This window comes from Bubalus bubalis, chromosome 4 (genome assembly GCF_019923935.1).
Source record: "Bubalus bubalis isolate 160015118507 breed Murrah chromosome 4, NDDB_SH_1, whole genome shotgun sequence".
NCBI lineage: Eukaryota > Metazoa > Chordata > Mammalia > Artiodactyla > Bovidae > Bubalus > Bubalus bubalis.
The window spans coordinates 44,724,331-44,749,546 of NC_059160.1; the positions used below are offsets into that span (position 1 = coordinate 44,724,331).

Here is a 25,216-nt window from a genome sequence, read left to right on the forward strand (position 1 = left end):
TAATAAGTTCATTCGAGTGGCCTTCAAACTAGCCATTGTTCAAATCTATGCAGTCATGGGGCAGTCAAATCACAGCAATACTCAAAATTGTACTGAAAAGGAATGTACTTTTATTAATTAACTGTGCTCCCATTGGCTACTTGGTTGAATAGAACTATTCTCAAAGCCAAAACAGAATGTGCAATTCACAGCTCTGTCTGCTGTGACACTCTACAGAGAAAATTGATTAAATCCACAGAACTTTATTATGATTGAACAGAGCCACAGGGCCAGCATACACCAGTGTATATTTCTCTGATCATTTCAGCTTCATTTATGCCCATGGGGGTTAAGCAGGGTTTCTACGGAAGCGCACAGTATACCCGTGACCTGCCATGTCCCCTGGGGACCTATGCAAGGAGTTATAATGAATCTGCTCAAGGCCACATTGGTTAAATCTGCATTTCAGCTTCTTCTGAGAATTCCCTTCTATTGATACGGATCACAGTGATTAATGGGATAAGCGTGTAATAGGCTTCTGTGGCATATGGACCACTCTGACCCATTGCAGAGGAAGATGCTCGTGTAGGCAGTACAGTGGTGGGGAGACCACATCATTCCCCATGGACCAGAGAAAGCCTCAGAGAGACTAAAACATCAATTCCTTCCTATCACCTTCCTATTCTTAAGGTGACATTGGTGGTATTTTGGAATTACCAGGATAGATACCTAACATACACACTTTTAGGTCAAATAATTTGACTCTGGTTTTTCTTGACTCTCAGAATCTTTGGATGTAGGAGGATCTAGTATATTCTGAAAGCCTTTGCCAGGAAATGAAGAAAAAGAAGAACTAAAAGGGAGTCATTACCTCTGCAATTCAAATCAAACCTTCAGTTTCTTCAGCAGAGTTATTTTAAGTCATTCATTATTATTTTTGCTCTGAAGCGGAGGCTGTTTGATACTGTAAGATTGTTGGAACCAGGGAAAGTAAAGAGGACACTGAAGTATTATTCCTGCTGCAATTTCAGATTAATATGGTGCTGACAGAAGATTTTTTAAATACACACGTGTGTGCATGCACACACACACACACACACACATACACTTTATATTATAAGAAGTAGAAAGAGAGACAAGTCTCCCAACAGGCAGTGGAGGGGAATGAGGTCCCTGCCATCTTTCCAGGGCGCTCACCCAGGCTGGCCCAGCAGATGTTCCCAGCAGTGGGATAGAGGAGGTGGCACTGGAGGTGAGGGCAGAGAGTCTGGGCTAGAGGCGGCCTGTGTCTTCTACTTCTGAGGGTGATGACCTTGATCGAGGCTATTCACCACTCCAGGTCTCCATTTCTTCTTCTGCAAAACAGAGGGAGTAGATCCACTTAACGTTTCAGATGTCAACACAAAGCTCTAAGACCTGGCCTCCACAGAGTGGATCTGAGAATCAAATGACTTAAAAGAGGGGACAGCTGATGACCTTAAGGCCAGTGTTTTAGCCTTGCTGCCCCTCACATTTCTCATTTGCAAAATGAGTGTGGTTGCCACTTGCTGAAATCCTGAACCAGGATGTATGTCTGTCACATAGTAGGGACTAATAAGTAGCAGTCATTTGTATTAGTTACAGATGGCAGGTGCTCTTCTAAAGAGAGGACCACGGTAGCCACCAGAGAAGAATCTGCTGCAGCCAAGACAGTTATCGTAAAAGGAGGTCAAGAGCAACTCGGTGAAAATGCACAAGGGGCGGCAAATATTCTGTCTGGCCTTCCCAAGAGCTAGCGTGGGACAAAGGAGTGGAGACACATGGTGGCCTTGGTGTCCCAGACGCCGACTGTGACTGCTGAGCCCAGCCCTGTGGACACAAAGCTCTTTCACCCCTTTGACTCCTAAAATTAGGGGCGTGGCCACGCCGACCTCTTAGGGTCGTTGCGAAGATTCAGCTTGATCTTGCCGATTGCGCACTTCCCCATAAGAGCAGGGGCTGCTCCTATCACCCTGCTATTATTGTTGATAGTCACTGTTGTTGATGGTAGTACCAGATTATTAAAACCAGCTTTTCTCAGCTTCCCTCTATCTCTTTCTCAAATATCTCCCTACAGGGAGAGAGGAACAGGATGCTATGACAACACAGGAACAGGTTGAAGGCTGGAGGGCGGCACAGCCGTGAGGGAGCCGTAAGCTGGGCACTTTAGAGCCCTGACACCGCTGTGACAGCTGTGTCTGCCCCTGGCAGGGTGACACCAGAAATTTAAGGTAGACTTGCAGGTCCTGTGGTTGTTTGATGGGATGTAATTCCTACTACCATTATCCATACAGTGAGACTCACCATCTTGGAAGTACTCCCAGCTCTTTGAAAAGAGTCAATATAAAAAAGTGGAGTGTGTGTGTCATGGGATGAAATTCCCTCCTGCCTGGCTTCAGAATCTGACCAGAAGTGACTTCAGAATCTGACCAGAGGTCTGAGAAGGAGGAGAGGGGAAAGGGCTATTAAATTTGATCACCCATCTCATAAATCTATCCCATCCTCCCACCAAGCCTATGAATAATGAGTGAGAATTTATTGAGCACTAATTCCAGGCACAGTTCTAAAGGACTTACTTATGGCACCTCATTTTAATCCTCAGAACAACTTTTTGAGATGCCTATTATAATTAAACTTGTTTTAGAGATGAGGAAACTGAGGCTCAGAGAGATGAAGTAACTTGCTCAAGGTCACACAGCCAATTAGCAGGGAGCTGGGATTCAGGTCTGGCTCCAGAGGGCCCACTTGGGGCCTCTGTGGCCCCCTCTCCCCTGTAGCACAACGCAGCAGGTCAGAGCATGGTGCAATCCAGCTCTTTCTGTGTCCTGCACTAAGGTTTCATCACAGGCATGGTTTAAGAATTAAATGGAATGAATGAGTGTATGACAGTTTTACCCTGAGGAAGCGGGAGCTGCAAGAGATGAAGCTGGTTTCCCACAATTGCCCCTCCCCCAACTCGTAAGTGATGGATCCAGGAACACAGCCGGGCCCAAGCCCACCACTTGACACCATGAGCCAAGACCAACATTTACTATCTGCAACATTTGCTATTTGCTAACTGGGGAACCAATCAGGCCATCTTTTCCATCACCAGGGCTGACTGAGCCAAACACGGGCACCACCAGCCTCTCTTCTACTTGATCCTGAAGGAGGGATGGCCAGCAGCTGCCCCAAGCCCCAAGACCCACCAGCAATCAGGTGCAGTCTGGGAACTCACATGGGACCCTGCCTGTTACCAGGTCACCCTGTCCCTCTTACTTCTGAGCATGTCCACCTTCTGAATGTGTCTCTGAATGCTGCCACCTGTCCCACTTGCCTGAGTGTTTTCATCTCCTGAAAATGAAAAGCAGAGAGGATATAGGCAAAAATTCTGTAAGCTGTAAGGTGTACCACTCATGTGCCGTCAGAGCCTGGAACCTCTGGATGAAGGCCATGCCCTTCTTCTGCTACCTACTCTCACCTTTCTCCAGTCTTTTCAGCAACAGTGCAGCAAAAAGACAGTCTCCCCCATCTGCCCTCTCCCCGGACTTGAGACCCAAACCTCTCTTCTCTCCCCTATTCCTGCCTTTCCATCTGCCTACTCTGCTCTGGGCTGTTCTTTCCAGGGGAACGACCCCTCCATGGAGACAGGTTTTTGCAACATTTAAGAATTTGTAAGAGAGATCAATATGTGTGTCCTGCAGGATGGCTTTCTCATAGACAGGCTACCATCCACATAAAAGTTTTACCAATAGTTCTGATTTTATTAGAGTTCAGAGAATCTGGCTTCTGGCCTTCTCTCTCCTCTCCTAATCCTTGCAGCGTACTCAAATTGATTGATCCCCTTCTTCTCTTCCCTAGATCCCCTTCCCCAACCCCGTCATCCTTGCTTCTGCAGATTCATGAGCTCAGGCCTTCAATGCACATCTCTTAAGGTCCCTTTGTGTATCCAGCCTTATGCTTCGGGACCAGAACCGTCAGCATGGTAGATGTCACCCTGCGCCCACACATCAAGCTTACAGTCCTCAAGTTTGCCTCTCAGACTTCGCTGTATCTGAGTTATTGTGGGGTTGGGTTCAAACACAGATTCAGGTTCAGTGGGTCTGGGGCGGGGCCCTGCTGTAGGGAATCCAGTAATGTACAATGATGGTGAGGACATGGGAAGCAGAGAATCTGGGATAGGAGGACTGATCCTAAAAGCTGAAATTGCTTCCAGGTTCAAGGTCAGCCCAACAAGCTGGGGGATCCAACATCTTAAGACCCATCTAATTTGAGTAGCCACAATCTGCACAAAGCCTGGCTGAAGCCAACTTGTGGAAGAACCCTCAGCCCCCTCCCGCCCTATGCAGAAGGTGGTCCCACATGGTGCCCCTTCCTGGTTTCCCTTCCACGCTTCCTTTTCAACAGGTGTAGCTTCAAGGCCTGTTGTCACCTTGTATTTCTTACCTTGTTGTTGTTGTTCAGTCGCCAAGTCGTGTCTGACTCTTTGCAACCCCATGGACTGCAGCACACCAGGCCTGCCTGTCCCTCACCATCTCCCAGAGTTTGCCCAAGTTCATGTCCATTGAATCAGTGATACCATCCAACCATCTCATCTTCTGTCACCCTCTTCTCCTTCCACCTTAAATCTTTCCCAGCGTCAGGGTCTTTTCCAATGAGTCAGCTCTTCGAATCAGGTGGCCAAAGTACTGGAGCTTCAGCTTCAGCATCAGTCCTTCCAATGTGTATTCAGGGTTGATTTCCTTTAGGATTGACTGGTTTGATCTCCTTGCTGTCCAAGGGGCTCTCAAGAGTCTACTTCAGCACCACAGCTGGAAAGCTTCAATTCTTCTGCACTCAGCCTCCTTTACGGTCCAACTCTTAGGTCTGAGGGAATTCTCCCTTTCTGAGAGTTGGGTGTGTTTCTTTCTTCCGGGTTTTCCAGGAAGCCCAGTAGTAAAGAATCTGCCTTCCAAGCAGGAGACGCAAGTTCAATCCCTGAATCAGGAAGATCCCCTGGAGGAGGAAATGGCAGCCCACCCCAGTATTCTTGCCTGGAGAATCCCATGGACAAAGGAACCTGATGGGCTACAGCCCACAGGGTCACAGAAGAGTTGGACACAACTGGAGTAACTAAACAGCAGCAGCAGAAGCTTTCTTCCCATCATTCCCCAGAGCCCTTCTTCATTCCTGTCTGTTGAGGTCACCACCATCTTACTCCCTCCTAGCCCCTCTTCCCATCCTTAACGTCTTATCTCCAGAAATATACCTCTTTTCTCTTATCTTCAAAACACCTGGCCACTTTGCCCACTAGTAGAATTTTCTATCCTCAGCAAGGGGCTGGGAGGAACTAGAGTCCCTCTCCTTAGTAGCAGGAGATCTGAGTCCCAGTGGGCCTGGAAAGGCGACAGGAGCCCTGTCCTTGAGGACAGGGAGACAGGGGCTCCACGCAGACCCTTACAATCCACAGCTCCAGCCAGATCTGTAACTTAGAACACAGATGTCTTCAGGTGTCCCAGGAAACACGGTCCACCCTCTCCCTTGGTCACAGGAAGACTGAGAATACACATATATCCCAGAATATCCAAAATTTGTTTTACAGAAGAGTGAGATCTTAAGAGAGATTTGCCTTAAGATGCTGGGGAAGGTGACAGTTTGTGTCTGTCTCTGGAACACATCAGCCAGCAATCTCCCATCAGTCAGAACCCTCATCAAGCAAATGCCAACTCCAAGAGATAGGCCTCATGAAAGGCTGTGAGTTATTTAAATGAATCAGCTGCCAATGAGTGGAACAATTACGGGGGTTGACTCTGAGGGGAACAGAGGGGTATTTTTCAAACTGCTTAGAGATTGTCAGATTAATTTTCACTTATTTATTTCTGGCCTTACAGAAAATGTATGACTACAAGGTCAAAATATCTCTCTAGCCCTATAATTTTAGAACTTCAGAAGTTGAGAGATAGAAACCAATAAAGAATATAGATTTGGGGCCTAGTCTGCAATCTGGCTTCCCTGCCGCTTGGACAAATGGTGTAAACTCACGCGAGCCTCAATTCCCCTTTCAGAGTGATGGGTAGGAGAAGACCTGCCTTGGGAGAGTGTTCTGGACATTAAACACATTGTAAGTAAAGCCTATTTTAAAAGTTCAGTTATATGGCTAGTATGATAATTATTCTTTGCCTCATAGCCCAGCAAGACTGTCCCGTTACAAAGATACAAACTTAAGAATAGATCCCTCCTAACAAACCAACTAATCAGAAAATGCTAAGCTGTATAATCTATATTTCTATTTCATATTTAATTTTATTTGTGACTGACTGACTGACTGTATCCTTTGGTGTGTTAGGAAAATTTGGGATTGTGGAGGTTTGGGTTGCAACAAATGCATGGCACTAATCTATTAGATTTTTCTTAATTCTCTTTTCACATTTGCTCATTCATCAATAGTCAATTAGAGTCTAGCCCAGCCCAACAATGCTGGTTGTGGTGTCTGGTATACAGTAGGTGTTTAATAAATGTTTGCTGTTGATTTTTTTTAGTATTTATTTATTTGGCTGTGTTGGGTCTTAGTTGCAGCCTGAGGGATCTTTCACTGAGGCACGCAGATTTCTCTAGCTGTGGCTTGAGGGCTCAGTAGTTGTGATTCAAGGGCTTAGCTGCCCTCTGGCAAGTGGGATCTTAGTTCCCTAAGCAAGGATCAAACCCATATACTCTGCACTGGAAATTGGAAGGTGGATTCTGAACCACTGGACCACCAGAGAAGTCCCTTGTTTTTTTATTTTTTAATGAATGAAATCTATAAGGAGTAAGATTAATGTTCTGTTAGATCTATGTTCCGTTGAGGCTAAGAGGCAGAGAGAAGTTTGATCCCTATATTCTTATACTTTATAAACTCAATATGAAAAGAAAGTGATCCTACAAACAAGCACACACATGCATGCTTATGCATACCACCCGTGGACCACTGAACATTAAAGCAGGTGATTTGGGCCCCAAGGGCAAGGGGAGTATAGAGAAAATTTTCAGGCAGAGTCTAGACAATATCTTGGAGGATGCATCGGGGGTACAGACCGGAAACAGGCAGGCATGGGGGCAGGGGTGGAGGGCGGGCAAGAGCACAGGGAGGAAGGAACCTGGATCACCATAACCCTGGAGCCGGGTCTTGTGCCTAGGAAGCCACGTGCCCTGCCTGACCAGGACAAGGAGTCAGGGTGGGGCCTGGGAAACAAGGATGGGGAAGGAGGAGGGGGTCTGAGAGCCACGCAGAGGTGCCAATGGCCCCGAATCAGTGAGCCTAGGTGCCCCGCCTGTAAACTGGAGATAATGATATCACCTGCCTCCTAGATTGTGCAGAGATCAGAAGAGCCCCAGGGCTACTTAGAACAGACCCCCGGCACCAGGCTGGAGCTGGGGCACTGGCTGTTTGGTGGTACAACCCAGTTTCCTCCTTGAAGTTCTTGAGAAGTAACAGCGTGGATGAACTGTTTTAGGAAGCCGAGTCTGGCAAAGCAAAAAACCAAGATAATTACCAGATATTTAGGCCAGAGGAGAACTGATTAGCATAGCTCTGTAAGGCACACTTAACAACACCCAGTGACCTAATTTCTCGAAGGAGAAACACGAACCCTCGCTTTATTCCTCTGGGTTCCAGAGGCGATGTGCAGGCAAAGGCAGGCCTCCCTCCCTGCCCCAGCTCATTCGTCTCAAAGGGTTTCAACCAGGGAAATAATCTGAACAGCTTTTCAAGGTTCTGTGCGGACTCAACATTTCCCCGTCACTAAACATGTGCCTACTTTATAATAATAGCAGGTCACGGAGGCCCTTCTGGCTCTCACCCTCTCCTTTTTTAATGGCTAAATCCATTCAGCAGCCACTGACTAAAGCATGGTGCTAAGCGCTAGGCAGAACAAGGAGTTCAGAATCAGCAGAGCCTGGGTCCTAACTATTGAGTGGTGGGTGCAGTCATGTGAATGGCTCAGAACAATGCAATCATGGGGGGACAGGCCAGAACCTTGGGAGGGCTTAGTACAGGCACAATAGAGAGAGCGGTGAATTTCAGGGTGGGCGAAAGGTTCAGAAAGTTCTCTCCAAGGTGGAGTGTTAATATTAGTTGCTCAGTCATGTCTGACTCTTTGCCATCCCACGGACTATAGCACACCAGGCTCCTCTGTCCATGGAATTCTCCAGGCAAGAATACTGAAGTGGTTTGCCATGCCCTTCTCCAGAGGATGCTGCACCTTAAAACTCATTCTGTATTGTATATGGCCAGGGTTAAGGGATCCTTGCAGAGGAAGAAGTACTAGTAAAGCCCAGAGAGTGAAAAAGCAAGGTGTTGGCAGGAGCTATTGGTCATTGAGTCCAGTAGGAAAGCAGGGATGGACAGCGTGGAAGTGATACAGAGAACTAGATGGGCCAGCAAAGGCCAGATTGCAAAATCCCTCAAATGCCAGGGTTTTCTCTGAGGACAACCAAGAACCTCCACCCAAGGTCTCTGGAAAGGGTCTACTATACACAGATTTAAAGCAATGAGAGCACCTCACGTTAATTGAGCATCTCCTGCGTGCCAGGCACTGTTCTAAGTGTTTCGTGAACATTGGTTCATTCAGGCTTTATGACAACCATGAGTCTGGCACTACTTCAGCCCTCACTTAGAGATGAGGAAATGAGTGTCAGAGTGGGCAAGTAGTCTGCCCAGGGTCACACATCATCGGAAGGGATACACTGGGCTTCAGAACTAGGCAACTTAGCTCCAGGAGCCACATGCTCATTACCCCTCTCTACTGTTGGTAGAAAAACCACTCTGCCTGCCTGTGAAGGTGGACACTTGCAGAACAAGCTGGAGGTGGCTTAGACGGAGTCAAGGAGGTGTTTGAAACAAATCCAGCAGGTCACCCAGATCCTCACTATCGCTTGCCTCCACCCACTCTCCTGCCTTTTAACAATTTTCTTCCCATCAGCCCCTCTGCTCTATCCTGGTGTGCTTCCAGGGGGACTTCCCTCTGCACACCAGCCTGGCTTTTCATGGGGTGCCAGCCTCTCAAGTCACCTGCATCCTCTCATCAGAGCTGAGAGGTATAATCAGGAATCGATTTCTTCTGGGTCTATTCTCTGTACATTTCAGCCTCCAACACATGCTTTTCTCCCTGGAAATTCTGATCTTAATTTTGTTCTGTACACATGAGGAGTTGATGCTTATGAGAGAACTCTGTTTTATTACATTGCAGTCTTGCAAACATAATCGAATTAGGGGATGCCTTATTTGAGCACACTTCAGCCGCGTTCTGCCTCCCGGATGGCATCATCCCTCTCAGCTCAGCTTTCTTAGTTGGCTTTGAGCAATGAATAGAAAGAAAAGGTGTCTGGAATCTAGAATCAGATTCCAGGTCTACAAGGTTGAACAGGCTGACCTCCCTGAGCTTAGAAACTTTGCTCAGAAAGTGGGGGTTCAGGTGGCCTCCACCTCCTTTGCATGGTAATGTGGCTTTCATGAGATTAACCCTGTGAAGTCCTGGCTCCTGGAGAGACTCTCCCTCTAGAACACTGGAATGAGTTTAAGTTCTAGGGCAAAAAGAACCTTGACGATCCTGTCCATTGCTGGATCCCCAGTGCCCAAAACAGTGTCGAGTGCTGAGTGGGTAATTAATAAGCATTTTAAATGAATGAATGTCAAAATGTGTGTAGGGGGATTGGGGGGAGAGAAGTGACCTTGCCACATTCCTGGCTCTTGAGTCCTTATTGTAAACCTTTTCAAGATCGCCTGGAAGAGGGCATGGCAACTCATTCCACTATTCTTGCCTGAAAAAATCCCATGGGCAGAGGAGTTTCGTGGGCTACAGTCCACAGGGTGACAAAGAGTTGGATACAACTGAGCATGGAAGTGACTGAGCTTGCACACGTATGCTCTCCTGAAACTGCCTTGCAATTCCAGGCTCACTAAGTCAGTAGAATGAGGTCCATGTGATATCAAGTTACAGATTTTTTCGGCCACCCTCATGCCATGCCCAGCCATAGGGAAGGAGGCGTGGGAAGGAGCTTTTAGCCAGGCAGTGAGGAGCAGAGCTGTGGGTGGAGACGTGGGTGTGCTCCATACTGAACTCAGGTGTGACCCCTTCTGGGCATGTTCTGTGCTTGTCCCTGCAAGTGACAGCCTGGTTCCTTCTGAGCCTCTTCGGGGCATTGGTTAGAAGCAGGCCCATGTGACCAAGGCCCATGTCCTGAATTTCTCCTGTCTTCCAGCCCCCCACAGATGGGAGCTGGGTTAGAGCTGCCTTGTTCTTGCTCAGGACACAGCAGGTCCCCGTGACGTGGCCCTGCTAGACTCTGAACAGTATCAGACAGTCATCTAAAGCACCCAGGGATGCTGAGGACTGCGAGCGATGCAAACTCTTTGGATGTCTGCTTCCCACAGCTTGCGGGAGAGGCTCCCTTGTGACACATTAATAAAGATTAAAAGTCCCTCTAGTTCCTGTGATCTTCACCATGTCAAAGGGAAAGAGTCATTTTTCTAGCCTTCTCTCTGTCGTTTATTAATATTGCAGGATTTTGCTCTAAAAAGGAAAAACTCAGGACGCCTGGAGAAGATGGGTATTCGGAGCACTGTAACTTTCGTATCACTTTGTCATTTCATTTCTTGCTTATGCGTGCAGCAGTCATTAGAACTCCAATTTTTCTGACTTTGGGGAAAGCAGGGATCACCCAACATACCACTTGGCATAAAACAAAGAACTTTGGGCTCAGGATGCTCAGAATAGACTGGGTCCACAGAGAGCAGAATTGTCTAAGGTCTCACGCATGAGGGAGAAATCCACCTGTCAACTCCATGGGCTTCCCTGGTGGCTCAGACAGTAGAGAATCTGCCTGCAATGCGGGAGACCCAGGTTCGACCCCTGGGTCAGGAAGATCCCCTAGAAAAAGGGAATGGCTGATCTATGTTTTCTGAGCACTTCCTCTGTGCCAGGCACTGGAATAAGCCCCTTACAGGGCTTACCCTCCTCATGAGAACTTGTCTTAAACCAGCGAGGAGGTTGGGAACCAGGGATACTTAATTGAGATCTGCTTTTTAGAAAAACTATGATTATTCTAGAAATGCATCACCAGTGTTCAGGATTCATTCCATAACTACTGTGGGATTCATTCCATAACTACTCCATCTCTATGTGATGTCTCACAAAGATACCTCCTGGAGAAATATTGTTATGCCCATTTTCCAGACAAAGAAACTGAAGCTTGGAAAAGTTAAGGGTCTTGCATGAGGCTCCACAGGGAGTGAGGGCAGAAACTCTTCAAATCAAGTCACTCCAAGGCCCAAGCCCATCAAACCACTTTGAGTCCAAGCACAGAAGTTTCATCCTCTGATAAGTCTGGATTAGGTCCTCCAGACCCAGGGGCCTTCAGTTTTGGTGTCCCTTTCATCTGATGGCATGAAATGGAGTTAGTTCCAAAACAGCTCTGCCTTCCCCTGGGGATGCCATCACCCTTCATGTAGGAGAATTCTGGAATGTCAAGATGAGAGCATCACTGGTTAAGGTATCAGCATCACTGATTAAGGTGATAGCATCTCTAGTTAAGGCAGTTGCATCACTGGTTAAAGCAGCCATATCACTAGTTTAGGCAGCTACTCTTAGAACTCAATTTTAAGTTCCCCTCAGCCATTTTCTAAGCCCCCGACACACAAGACCACGCCAAATCCATCTGACTACCTTGGTGCAGGTGCAGTTTTCAACCCGATTCACAGATGAGCACGTAGGCATTAGAGAAGTTGAGTCCCCTGTCCCAGGCCATTCAGCTCAGAGGTGCAGAGGGGTGATACCAACACTACCCTTTTCCTGCTTCATCTTGTAATTTCCAGCTAAGTAGGCAATATGTTTCCCTCTGAAATATGTTCTCAGGAGCCCAGCATTGAAATTATTCTTTTCCAGTTGCATGGAAGGACAGGAGAGAGCCATGCCTAGTCCAGGAATGTGTCCGGTCCACATTCTAGCCCAGCCTCTCGTGTCATTCCTTAACTCTGGAGACTTCATCCAACTTTGTTCTCCAACTGTGCACCTGGGAAAGTCCAAGCACGAGGGTGATTGATTGCACAGTAACGGGGCTTAGGACTGAGGAACATAGTTCCCTATGAGGGCCTGAGTTCAGAGAACACGTGCTGATGCTGATACAGGCATCTCAGCCAACAGTTCCTGCAAGCTCACTGCCCACCCAGCACAGTGAGTGATGTCACCAGATCTCTTTGCGAGGAGGAGAGTATGAGGACATTCCCTATAGTTTTATTTAAAAAATGAAAAAATGGAATAATAATCATTTAAAATCATGTACTTAACATTTAAGAATATGAAGAATAGGATCCACATAAATGGGGGTAAAAAGCAGCTTACAATATAGAACATACAGTATTATTGTAAAGTACATAAACCATAAATATGCATACATTTTAAAGACTATAAGATAGAAAGCAAATATCAATAGTGATTCTCCCTGGGTTAAAAGTTGACATATTTTATTTCTTTATGCTTTTCAGTATTTCCCATTTTTATCAATAAACATGCATTAATGTTATATCAAAAATAAATAAATGTTATATATTTTTTGAATTGACAGTTTATTTTATATTTACAGTGATGCGTGACCCCATTGCATTATAAATATCCATTACATTTCCATGCTTTCCTTGTGGTCAAGTAAAGTAATTTTTTGGCACCATCCTACCATCATGCTAGCCATATCTCATTCGGTCGTCATAACCATCTTGTGCTATGACATCTCCATTTTCCAGATGAGGAAATAGAGACACGAAGAGAGTAGGTTATTTGTTCCAAGCCACACGGTGAATGAGAAGCTAGAAAGAGGCCTCAGGGGGCGCCAGTGGGAATCAGGATGTGGAATCAGGACACATTGTGATTGATGGGGATATTCCCACTGGGCAACTCACGTCCATGTTTATTTCACAGCCCGCACCTCCCAACCCTGAGTGCACCCACCATGGGGCACCATGTGGGTGAAAACTGGGCCAGCTGGGCACACAGGCCGCCACCTCTCTTCGGGGCAAGGTGGCGGGGATGGGGAGGGGGCCCAGGCTGGCAAAGGGAGGGAGGCCACAGAGCTGGAAGTGGCAATGTCTTTGTTTGTGTGGGAACTCGAGGCCATGTGCTCGAGTCTGTTTGAATCGTGTTGGCAAGAATTCCAGGAGCCGCGTGGAGTTTCCTTGTGATTTTCCAAGACAGAAAGTGAGAATGGGCTGGAATAAAACCAGCAATCGAAAGCATCAGAAGGAAAACAACGCTGAAATGTGGCGGATGCTGATGCGTGCTCTGCATGGAGTGCTGCATCCCCTGGGGTGAGCACAGCTCACAGACTGGGTGGTTGGGGAATGCTGTCTCCACCGGGATCGTCCCCACGCAAGGGTGGGAGGGTTTCCTGTTCGATTCAGAAGGGAATTCAGCAAATACTTGCTGAGCAGCCCCTACGTTGAGCCAGGTCCTGTCATGGGCACGGGGGAGAAACAACTCAGGTGCATTCCAACCCTGCAAGAGCTCACAGTCTAATGAGGGAGGGTGACACGTTAATATACGATCACATATGATCAAGTGGTACAGGTGTGTGCTGGGTGATGAGAGGAGACCTGGGAGGCTGAGGCTTCTGCAGGTACCAGGGTCAGAGTCGTGATGCGATTGTCCCGGTCTGTTACGCAGAGGAGGCTGAGCGGTCAGACCAAGTTAGCCACTGGGCCACTGTCCTGCAGCTCCGGTGGCAGGGAGCCACAGTAAATGAGTCAGCCTCTTCTGGGGGACTGCAAACTCAGGCCTCTGAAGGCTAGAGGATCTGTGGGGGCCTCCTCTTGGGGTGGCCGTCTAAGGGAGGGGCAGCAGGGGAGTTGGGCTATTCCAGCTGCTCCCTTCACCTGCTAGAGTCCAGCAGCTGACACAGGGGTGATTTGAACACGGGTCCATCTGATCATGAAAGCAAAGCCCACCCCAGTACACCAGAGGTGTCCCCTCACCACTCCCTCCCTGAGAATAACCCCAGGTTCTGCTTCTTCGATTCCATCCTTCCCCGACCCAGCTGATCTGCTGCCCCCTAGCCTGATTCACAGGAAAGAACACGGGTTTGGAGTCCGAAAAACATATGTACTCTTACTAGCTGAGCGATCTCAGGCAAGTTACTTTACCCTCTGAGCCTCAGTTTCCCCACCTGTAAGGCAGAGCCAGGAGAGCCCTCTAGGAAGGAAGGCTCCTGAATCAGGTAACATGATGTTCAGGGTGGAGAGGCTTCAGCCATGTTACCTCCCCCTCCCCCACTCCTCTTCCAGTCCATGAGAAATGCCTTCAGCATCTCCACTGTAGTTGGGCTCCCAGCCACACATGGCCCCCATTCCCTACCCACTCCCTCATGGCTTCACCCAGCTTGTCTCTGATCTGGGGTCAGAGCTTGTGCCATGGAAAGACAGGGGATGGTCCAGGATCATCCACCAGAGGACCTTGGTGGGCTACAGTCCATGGGGCCACAGAATCCAACACATGGCCCGCACCCCCTACTGAGTACTGAGTACAGGACTTTTAAGTGCTCTCATGTGTGAAATGGTTAGTATGTAGTGTGTGCTTCTTTCTTCTCATCTTCCCTCTCCCATGTCCCTTAACAGTGTCCAGCAGTCTGTCCAGTGATGCCAAAGATCCCTCCCTTATCCTTTCTGGTCAGGCAGCACATTCCCTTAATGTCAAGGGACGCTTCTGCCCTGATGTTGCCTCTTGTCCTGGTTTGAAATTCATAGCCCAGGGCCTGCCTTTCTCCCAATCCAGCTGAGACTGTTTTCCCTTTACCCTGCCCACCTCAAGTTCCCCAGCCATTTTTTCTTCCCTCACGTGGCTTTATGAGGACTTTGTTCATATTCGTTGCCCCTGTATACATTCGAACAACTTCGGGATTTCCACAGACCTTGCTGACAGCCCTGCTGCAAACCAGTACCTGCTGTAATACTCCGTGGTCATACACTTACCTATGACAATCCAGAAGAATGTGCTGGACAGCCCTCTAGAAATGACAAGTCTACAGGTTCATCCTCTGAAACAAAAAGTCCCTGCCGGCCTGCTGTCTCACCAAACCTCTCTGGCCCTCTGCACGCAGAGCAGTTGGAAGTGGGCAAGGACTGGAGCATCACTTTGTGCCCTCAGGCACAAAAACCATGCCATGATTGTGCCACCTGCCTGGTTCTCTAGGGTCCTGGAGCTCTCTGTGTCTGCTTTTATATGCTGGACTCAGAAGTTTCTACTCCCTGGGTTGTGGCAGAGGAAACACACAAACCTCAGGACCTCCTTCTTCATGACAGCCCTGCCTGTTCACAGGCCATTTTTACCACATCCAGTAAAAAAAAAAAAAAAGTTTTAAGATTTATAAAAATAAAAACTTTATACATGTAAAAAAATTATAGGCAGAGTATAAACCCAGTGTCCAGCCCCATCCAATTTAGGAAACAGAATCTTATAAAGATAAATTACTCCATCCAGGGATCTACTACACTCCTCATCCAAGTAGAGGTGATTCCAGTCTCAGGGTCCCCCAACCTGATTTCTAGAGCAGACTTCATACCCCTTCTCCTCCCTGCAGGCAGAGGCTTCCTGAGCCTACGCCAAGCTTCTCTGTCCTTGACATGTGAGCTATGTATGTCTTCCAGGGCCAGTGTCTCTTTTCTTGTATAACACTGAGTCTAACCACAAAACATCACCTTCACTGGTCTTCATCTCCTACTGAACTGCAGACATGGAAGCCAGGGTTCCCTTTTGCTCAGCTCTCCTTCCATGCTCTGAGCCGCTTGGCTTCTCCAGAAGAAAGCAAAAAGGCAAGAATGAAACATTCATCCTCAATAATTAAGCCACAGGCATTCCACTCATATACACAATCATCTCTGCAGGATCATAGCAAACATCAGAAACCAAGGCGCGTGCCGCATGGAAGCGACCACCCATCGCCTGGGAGAGCGCTTGGCATTTATTTCAGACACAGTCAGGCACTGCTTTGTGTCAGGCACCATGCCAGGTGGACAGAGTGGATAGAGCAAGCACAAGTCCTCACCCTCATGAAGGGCCCTTGTTGTACTGAAGATAGATAGTCCATACACAAATCAAAAAGCCAAATGTAGGTCAGATGGAAGTAAGCGCTATGAGGAAGAATTCAACAAGGAAGGGGGCCAGGGAGGGTGGGCAGAGGGGCTGCAGTTTGACCTGGGGAGACCAAGGGAAGAAGTGAAGGGAAGAGCCACAGTGGTATCTAGAGCATAGCCTTGCATGGAAGGAGGAAAAAGGAGGTGCTCAGTGCATCTGAAAAGTGTTAGACCAGTGTTCCTGAAGCTGAAATGGACAGGGAGGCTGCAGGGACAAATTGAAAAGATTTTCTTTGACTTTTGTTCTGAGCACATTGGAAGCCATTGGAGAATTTCGGATAGAGGAAGGTCATGATCTGGTTGTTGGGTGGGGAACAGACCCCAGGGCCCAGAGTACAAGTAGGAAAACCACTCAGGAGGTCATGGCAACAGTTCAGGTGAGTGAGAATGTGGCTTGGGTTGGGGTGGTTGGGAAGGGGTGATGAGAAGTGGTTGGATTCTGGCTATGTGTGGAAGGCAAGGCTCACAGGAATTGTTAGGGACTGTTGAGGTTTAGGAAGGAAGATAGGAGTCAAGGATGAATCTGTTTGGGGGCCAACTTAGTATCACTGGCAGACTGACCAATGCATAGTCTCTTCTTTCCCTGAATCATTTAGAAGAAACATATTTACAAGGGCCCAACACTGGCCTGAGCAACTGGAGGGATGGAACTGCTGTTTTCTGAGAGGTGGGAAGCTGAGGGAGGAACAGATGGGCAGTTGGAGTGGATCGGGAGCTCAGTTGAGGACATGTCAAGTTTGTGACCCCTGATGTGAGGATGTCCAGATGGAAAGGTCCCAAGATGGTGACCATAATAAAATGAGAAAGACAAGAACCAACGCACGTAGGGCTTGGGAGGTCCTGGAGGGGAATTTGAATATTTTTCTAGGTGAAATCAGAAACCACATAAGAGTTTCAAGTACCATCTAATTTACTTTCAGAAGACACACTGACCATGGAGGGAAGAATGGAGAGGTGGGGTGGAGGCGAGAAGACCCAAGGGGAAACCTCTGCAGAGATGATGGGAGTAACAGTGAAGACTATGGAATTGGAGAAAAGGGACAGATTTGGGACAAGATTAGCTAGTGGATGATATATGACTGCTTCTGGAGAGAGAAGAAAGAGGTAAAGATGATTCCCAGAGGTCCATCTTTAGAAAATGCAGGGGAGATGGAGCCAGTTACTGAGATAGCAAAGGGGAAACTGAAACTTCAGCTGGATATGGAAATGTTTTAAGGTGTTACTTGGGTAGAAAATGATAAAAAGGATGTTCACCCAGGGGATCCTGGAGATTGAAGGGTAAAGAGGAGGAAGGAAAAGTGTAGATGATTTGAGGCAGAGGGAACAATGTGTTCCCAGTGTGGACTTGTTTGGGACCTCTGAACAGGCTACGCTATAATATAAGATATGAACAGTGGATGACAAGACAAGCTAGAGATGCCAGCAGGAGCCTAGCAAAAGAGAGTCATTTATTTCATGTTACCCAGAGCTATGGGCTTCCCAGTGGCTCAGTGGTAAAGAATCTGACTATGAATGCAGGAGGAACAGGTTCGATCCCTGAGTCAGGAAGATCCCCTAGAGGAGGAAATGTCAATCCTCTCCAGTATTCTTGCCTGGGAAAACCCATTCATGGAAGAACCTGGAGAGCTAGAGTCCATGGGGTCAAAAAGAATCAGACATGACTTAGCAACTAACAACAACACAGAGCTATGGGTCTCAAGGACACACTATACCAATGGATTCTTTGTTATCTATTTCATTGATAAAAAAAAATTATCATTGTTTGATTGTATGGTATTATATTTTTCTGTTGCTTGATTTGGAAATCATATGGTCTTTTCAAATTTTTTATTTGCATTTCATTATGGCATCCTGGACACTTGCCATAACTTAATGAAATTATATTATAAAGGGCTAAACTTACACTGGGAAAAGAATTGCATCATTTCTCAGGTTGATACCAAGGACTCGTCAATAGTAGAGATGCTGTTACCTGGGTAATGCACACCTGCCTGGCAATTGGAAAATAGGCTTTTGAGTATATAGATTTCTCCTCTGGCTCTTGCTTTGTTAGATAAAGATCTCAAATTTATCCCAGAGTTATTTGTTTTTTCATTCAACAAAAATATTGTAAACCCCTACTTTGCTCCAGGGGAGCCTGAGCTCTGAGGATAGAGTGAGGACCAAAAGACTGAATCAGTTCCTACTGTCATGAAGCTTAGACACACACACACACACACACACACACACACACACACACACACACCCCTACAAACTGTGCTAAGTGTTGTGAAGGAAAGGTACTGGGAGTTAAAAGAGTGTGTAACCAGAGGTTTTGTTGGCCTGGGGAAAGCTGAGCTTTAAGGGCTGATATGGTAACTAGGTGAAAGGTAAGGAAGAAAAGAATGTTTCAGGCAGAAGTAACAGCATCTGCAAAGGTCCTGGGGCAGGAGAGCAAGTTGAGACAATTAAAGACCAAACCCTGATGCTGGGAAAGATTGAAGGCAAAAGGAGAAGGGGGTGGCAAAGGATTAGATGGTTAGATAGCATCACTGACTCAGTAGGCATGAACTTGGGCAAACTCTGGGAGATAGTGAAGGACAGAGGAACCTGATGTAGGGAAAACTGGTTAGAATCCCAAATGGAATTTAAAAATCCTAACACTAGAATATCTAGGAGGACAGTGGTTTGACTGGGGCTCAAAGTGTGGAATAATAAGAAAATTATCATTATTCCAGATATGAGTTTTACATTTTATTCATAAAAAAGACATAATTATTTGCTCCACTTTCCAGACTAAAATTGGCCTCTGAAATTTTATGGGAGTTTTAAAAGCAAATATAACTGATTGCAAATCAATTTTTGTAAAGCTATGGATAAACTTGGCTGAGGAACTGCTAATATCAGCAATAATAGGATTCTTTTCTGATTCAGGTTTCATCGCCAGTTGAACAGCTCCCAGACAAGATCTTATGTTCTTCCCCTGTGTAGGGCTAAATTTTACTTCCAGTGAATTTTCTTTTTTCAGCATGCCAGAATTGATGTAATTATCTCAAACTTGAGTAAGGAAACAGATTCCTTAAAGTAAATAAATAAGTTTCATCTAACAGTGGCCAACTGTACCTATAAAATAGATATGTCCCCATAAAATGGAGGGAAATAGATAATAAAGAAAAAAGCACATATAACCGTGGAAAGCTTTACCTGAGATGTAAACTTGCTATTAGTCATTTCACACTTTTTTTTTTCCACAAAATCAAGCCCAAGTTAACATATTTTATTCTTTTCAGGATGAAAAATCCAACATATAATATTAATTGTTGGAGATTATATTTGTTTCTGCTTTATTTTTTTCAATCTAATGTTGCTCAAACTTAACCATAAATTAATGGGAGGAGTGTTCTATTGAAAAAAAACTGATTATACAGGAAATTTTATGTAGAAATATGTATTTGGGCCTCTTAGGTTTGGATACACATGGTTGCTTCTTATAATGTTTCCTTTCACATTTGTTTTACTGTGAAAAGAGGAGTTGAATAAGGGTTGGGGGTGTGAAAGTGAAAGAAGAAATGCTTTGTGTATTTCTCCCATTATGAGATTCCTGTAGCTCTAGAGATGCAACATCTCCATAAAGTGATTTAACATTCATAAATGCCGATTGACAAAATCTTATCCACTGCCATCAAGGAAAAAATATAATCTCCCTCTTTCCCTACCCAATAAGTAAACTTTGAAAACAATTACAAGTACATGGAATAATAACACGGCATCTTGCACTTCTATAGCAACTTTCACTAGAGTATTTCTCAGTATTTTGCAAACAGTAATTAATTAGACCCCCTAACATCCCTATGAGGGAGCCAAGAGATGTGGGTTCACATTGAACAACCCCCAACACTGACTCGCTGTCACCTCTGGGGTGGGTGAACAGCTGTTGTTTAAAAATTCTGTAGCAAACAGAATTCAACATTTTAGAAAATTATTGGAGTCAGAATTCCAAGAGGCGACATAAAATTGGATTTGGTGCCTGTTTTTTGTCTTGTCGTGTAAATGTGATAAGAGGGATGAGAGCAAGATACTGTTTTCTGTGTTATCTGCCAATGCTGCATCCCCGAAGGCTAGATTTACTTCTTGGCAGGAAGTAACTCTGCCAGGTTTATCATCCCAGAGATGACCCCATTACCAAGCAATTTTGCCTTAAGGAATGCAACAAACTTTCTTAACAAACACATATGCAGGACTTTTTATTTGCCAGGCACTGTTCTAAGTGCTTAGTAACTTATAACTCATTTCATCCTCAGAGCAATTCTTTGGGGGATTGTTGTTGTTGTTACCATTTTACAGGTGAGGAAACTGAGGCATAGAGGTTTAAGGAATTTGCTGAGTCACTCAGCATGCAAATAATTGAGCCAACATAGTCTGGTTCTGTGGGGACTGCCTTTATTCCAGCAGTCTCCAACATTTTTAGCACCAGGTCTGGTTTCATGGGGGCTTCCCAGGTGGTGCTGTGGTAAAGAACCTGCCTGCCAGTGCATGAAACATAAGAGACTTGAGTTCAATCCCTCAGTAGGGAAGATCCCCCCGGAAACGGGCATGGCAACCCACTCCAGTATTCTTGCCTGGAGAATCCCGTGGACAGAGGAGCCTGATGGGCTACAGTTCACAGTCAGGTATGACTAAAGTGACTTAGCACACTCAAATTGGTTTCATGGAAGACAATGTTTCCTCAGACCAGGGTTGGAGGGGTGGTGCGGGATGATTTCAGGTTGATTTTCATAAAGAGTGCACAACCTCGCATGCACAGTTCACAGTAGGACTCGAGCTCCTATGAGAACCTAATGCCACCACTGATCTGAAAGGAGGCAGAGCTCAGGCAGTAATGCAAGCAATGGGGAGCAGCTGTAAATACAGATGAAACTTGACTCACTCGCCCACCACTCTCTTCCCCAGTGTCCTGGTTCCTAACAGGCCATGGATTGGTACCAGTCTGTGGCCCAGGGGTTGGGGACCTCTGCTTTACTCTATACTACCTCTCAAGTTTGGTATCACGGGAAGTAAACTTGAATTCTTGCAAATAGACACATTTTCTCAACTTGGTCATGCAAGTTTTATCTTTTTTCAAAAAAGTGTTTCTCTCCCAACCCCCCATCCCTACCCCAATCACTCATCTGGTTTCCAGGCATAGTGATTCAGAGGCAAGAAGTCAACATGAGAAAAAAGAAAAATAAGCTCAGCTTGCTTCAGAACCTTGGAGAGAACCTTCCAACTATTTCCTCTCCCATACAACAGCTCACAGAATCTGACAACGTTCCATGATAATAGGGTGAGCCTGAGTACAGGCAGGATACAAGCTAATGGGTTTTTTTTGTTTGTTTGTTTTAACTCTTTTCTCTTACTAAGATCATCATTTTAAGACCACAAGATTGCCAGGCCAGTTTAACCCAGGTCATTCTGACCCTGGGACCTGAGATCTCTGATTTTCCCATTCATGGACTATTGGGGTGTTTTGAGCTTAAAAGCTGATGAATTTCATACTTAACATCCAATTCTCCCACTGCATATGGATTTACTTCTCTCCTCTTTCTTTTTCTTTTTCATCCCCAATCCCTGGCAGGAGACTATCTCCCCGGACAGTTGGGCTTTTGCCCAAAGGACCTTTTATATACTTTTCCAGGTTATCCTGCAGGAAAGGCAGTGAAATATATGGTTAAGAGCACAGGCTCTGAATTTAGGCTGCCCAAAAATTCATTTCAGCCCTGCCACTCTCCAGTAGTGATTCCTGGCAAGATCCTTAACTTTTTTAAGCCCCAGTTTTCACAACTGTAGAATGGGGCCAATGGTGGTCACTGTCACACAAGATTGTTCTAAGGCTTAAATAAGGTAACCTGATTAGATAACAGAATTTATTTTGAGAAGAAATAGGGAAAGTAGCAATGTCCCTTTCTGCACAATGAGATTCATGTCACTGACATACTTTTCCTCTCCATCCTGGCTGTCAGAGAACTTTGAGCCAAAGTTCCCACTTAGGACTGACAACTTTTTAGGACTCTATGAGCCACCAATTGACATTTCTTTTCTTCTCCTCTGGTGCTGAAATTGCCTTCTGACTGATCTATCCTTTGATCCTGATTCTTTTTGCAATTTTATCGTCTGTGTCATTTCAGGTCACGGCATGAGATGGATAGATAGATGTGAATCATTTGACTATTAGCCCAAGTGAGCAACAAGTTTTGCCTGTTTTGTGTGTTGCTATACTAGAACAGTACAAGGCAATCACATTTGTGCATAATTAATGCTGAGAACAATCCTTTTACTTGGATTTACTACAATCACTAACCCAATAGCTTTGCAGTGGTGCTGGGTTAGCTAGCTGGTACAACTTCACTAATCATCCATGATTTCACAAGCCCTTGCCAGACAGACAAGCTGCAGGAGATGTTTTAGCGATGATGCTATTCACGGTACAGTCTGTCTTTCCCCGGTTGTATAAGGACATTAAATGAGGAAGCAGAGTTGGAGGCTGGTTATGGAAATTCCTCTTTATCAAGATAACTAATATTGAGATTTCAGCTGGAACAGGCCCCTCCCCTCAAAAGCTAACAAGATTTAACCAATGCAATAGAAACAACAGTAGTAAAATTAGTCGCAGCAAAAACATGCCCTTCTGACTCAGAGACCCAGTGTGTGGGCGGAGATGTGCCATGTCTGTGACGGGGAGATTCCCCTGGGAAGGGCTGGATCCTTCCTTGTGACATAGCCAATGGCTTCAATGCTGCTTCTATTTGGGACAGATTATTAGGCAACATGAATGTATGGCAGGGGTGGGGGCTGGGAGGGGAGACATGGCCAAATCCCCATCTACATCATAGCAGCTAACACAGCCTCCAAACCCTCACCAGCTAAATTCAACTCCAACTTGAGGGACGTTTTGTGAGTGCTTACTTTGTGCTGGGGTGGGGCTTCCCAGGTGGCTCAGTGATGAAGAATCCACCTGCCAAGCGGAAGATGCAGGTTCAATCCCTGGGCTTGGAACATCCCCTGGAGGAGGAAACGGCAACCCACTGCAGTATTCTTGCTCCGAGAATACCATGGACAGAGGAGCCTGGTGGACTACAGTCCATCAGTCCATGGGGTTGCAGAGTCAGATCCGACTGAGTGACTAAACAATAGTGTGCTGGGGCTGGGAACTGCTGGATGTAGCACATTTCCAGGCATTTGGTTTCAACAGTAAGAACTGGGGAAAATGCTCACACACTTCCCTCTCGCTTCCACTTCCTTCCCTTGGTCTGTCGGCCTTGGTCTTAAGATATTAACACCCTTCCAAGTTGAAATCAGCTTCCCTTCTGATTTCTGGAAGGAATCCAGTCTACCCTCTTCTCTCTCTCAGCAGGTATTGTACACACAGCAATTCCAACCAGGCAGGGGATGGCTCCTCTTTCTCCTCCTTCAGGAAATCTTCCAGTTCTGGTCTTGTTATAAGAATCTCGCATTTGAAGTCTTGCTGGGAATAAACACACATTTCTGATAACTCCAAAGATTAAGCCAATGAAATAAAAATTCATTTTTGAGACATCACTGTAAATGACCAGGTTTATTCACGGAAATATTGGCAGTTTGGTAGAGGCACAGTGGCCCTCAAGTTGACAGTAATTTGCTGCAATGTGCCAGGCAGTCCTGAAGTCGTTCAATACACAAGACATCATCAAATACCACATCTGAATTCTGTTCATATTATTAGAATGAAAAGGGTAATGCAATTCAATTGCCTGGAGGATCATCGTACACACAGACATAAACAGAGCAGGCCGGAGGCAAAATTGCTTAGCGAGTGAAGTTGGTCTGCAGAGCCCCTGGCTTGCCTTCCTTTGCCCTCTCAACTCAGGCCTCCCTTTTGCAGGAATCCCCTGTGAATTTAAATCAGTGTGTTGCCCCTCCCATGGGTATTTGTTTTTTTAATGTTCTTTCTAGTTTGATAAAAAAGGGAATTAAGAACTCTCATTTATCCAGCACCTACAATGGACCAGGCACCTTTCCACAAAACAATGTTATTTTTGGTTGAATATTATGCAATCATTCATTCAAAAAATACTTATTGACTATCTACACCAAGCCAGGCACATGACTGATAACTGGAGATCCAGCAGAGATTGAAAAGTCACAGCCTTTCCCCATGAGCTCTACACCCTAATGGGAAGGAAGAAGCAATAAAATAATGAATGCAAAAACATTTGTCAGAGGATGATAGGTGTTAGGCAGAAAAATAAAGAGTAGAGAATGTTGACACAAGTTCAGTTCAGTTGAGTTGCTCAGTCATGTTTGACTCTTTGTGACCCCATGGACTGCAGCAAGCCAGGCTTCCCTATCCATCATCAACTCCCAGAGCTTGCTCAAGTTCATATCCATCGAGTTGGTGATGCCATCCAATCACCTCCTCCTCTGTTGTCCCCTTCTACTCCTGCCTTCAATCTTTCCCAGCATCAAGATCTTTTCCAATGAGTCAGTCCTTCGCATCAGGTGACCAAAGTACTGGAGCTTCAGCTTCAGCATGAAAATTTAGGATTGATTTCCTTTCGGGTTGGCTGGTTTGATCTCCTAGCTGTCCAAGGGACTCTCAACAGTCTTCTCCAACACCACAGTTCAAAAGCATTAATTCTTCAGTGCTCAACTTTATTTATAGTCCAATTCTCACATTCATACATGGGTACTGGAAAAAAAGTAGCTTTGACTAGATGGACCTTTGTCAGTAAAGTAATGTCTCTGCTTTTTAATATGCTATCTAAGTGTGTCATAGCTTTTCTTCCAAGGAGCAAGTGTCTTTTAATTTCATGGCTGCAGTCACCATCTGCAGTGATTTTGGAGTCCAACAAAATAAGTCTGTCACTGCTTCCATTGTTTCCCCATCTATTTGCCATGAAGTGATGGGACCTGATGCCATGATCTTAATTTTTTGAATGTTGAGCTTTAAACCAACTTTTTCACTCTCCTCTTTCACTTTTATACGGAGGTTCATTAGTTCCTCTTCACTTTCTGTCATAAGGTTGGTGTCATCTGGATATCTGGGGTTATTGATATTTCTCCCTGCAATCTTGATTCCATCTTGTGCTTTATCCAGCCTTGCATTTCACATGATGT

At 45.8% G+C, this 25,216-nt stretch overlaps 1 protein-coding gene and 1 long non-coding RNA gene across 2 annotated transcripts in view; one reads left to right on the forward strand and one right to left on the reverse strand.

Moving 5' to 3' along the window:
* CACNG2 (calcium voltage-gated channel auxiliary subunit gamma 2) overlaps positions 1 to 25,216 on the forward strand; it is a 121,481-nt gene that overhangs the window by 24,348 nt on the left and 71,917 nt on the right. The window lies entirely within an intron of this gene.
* On the reverse strand, positions 88 to 4,481 carry LOC123333218. Its single transcript, XR_006550431.2, has 2 exons — positions 4,423 to 4,481; positions 88 to 1,334 (listed from the first exon to the last, which is right to left on the reverse strand). It is a non-coding gene; the product is annotated as an uncharacterized LOC123333218 (long non-coding RNA).